Below are 1302 nucleotides of genomic sequence, written 5' to 3'. Positions count from 1 at the left end.
CCCAGGGGCTCAACAGTTTCACGTAAGTGTCTGATCTTTGTAAACAATGGAGTGCATATTCTGGAAATCAGTGAATATATATGCTAGGATGCTACAGCCTCCTGTGTACCTCCTGTTTTCCATAAATTAATCCTTTCTCTTTCCTTCCACCTCTCTATTTCTCCCTTTCTCTGCTTCTCTACTAGAATTTTTTCAGATTTGAGTGAAGGGGGACTGTGTTAAGTCATCAGCCTACTTTCTCCTTTGGAGCCATCTGGGTCCAATGACCAGATATGAATCAGGATGTTGGAAGATGCCCTGGAGGAGAGGCAATCAGGGTTAAGTGACTGAGCCAGTGTCACATACCCAGAAAGTATACGAGGCAGGATTTGAATTCACATCATCCTGATCCAAGTTCAGTAGCTACTAGTGGCAGAGTTAATATGATTAAAATTCCTCCCCCTCCCAAAAAATATTAACCTAATGCAACAAAAGGAATGGTTTCCAGGAAAAGTTACATGATAATCTAATTGTATTTTGTTCTTAGCCCACTTCCTCTGGAGCATTGTATTCGATTTTGACCTCCACATTGAAATAATTGAAAGTGTTCAGAATATGGCAACCAAGATGGTGGATTGTCATTTGAAGATTGGTTGAAGAAATCTGCTTTGCTTAGCCTGGAGAAGAAGAGGGGATGTGGAAGGGGATTATAATATGTCTTCCTATATTTAAAGGGCTATTTCAAGAAAGAGGGACTTGTCATTTCATTTGACCTCAGTAGGCAAAAACTAGGATTAACCAATAGACATTGGGAAGAGGAAGATTTGGGCTTAATCTCAGCAAACCCATCCTAACAATTAGAATTGGCATTAGACAACTCCAAGAGCAGATGAATTCCCAGTCCTTGAAGGTTTTAAAGTAGAAGTTGGATGATTATTTAGATATATAATAGTGGGAATGTCTTTTGTTTATGGTTAGGACAGGGTGGCCACCGAGATTCCTTTCAATTCGCAAATTCTGAAATACTATAATCCTATCTTATTCCATCTTTTTCTTAGTGCTTTTCAGGAGAGGGACCCAATGGAGTCATATGATAAGCAGAAAACAGAGGAAACTTTTGTATTTTACCTAAATGCACCTGGCTTCACTTCTACCTTTAAGTCAACTGTCTATCCTGGCTGGTTCACACATACTTCAATGCAGAGAATGACCTGTAGGGATGACCAAGGAGTGGAAAAAGATAATATAGCTTTCTCTTTCTATGTCATAGACTGAGCCTGGTCTGGGTCAAGTTCCCTCAGTTCATCAAAAGCCTACCCTGGG

This window comes from Macrotis lagotis, chromosome 1 (genome assembly GCF_037893015.1).
Source record: "Macrotis lagotis isolate mMagLag1 chromosome 1, bilby.v1.9.chrom.fasta, whole genome shotgun sequence".
Classification (NCBI taxonomy): Eukaryota; Metazoa; Chordata; class Mammalia; order Peramelemorphia; family Peramelidae; genus Macrotis; species Macrotis lagotis.
This window is presented reverse-complemented; position numbering follows the sequence as displayed.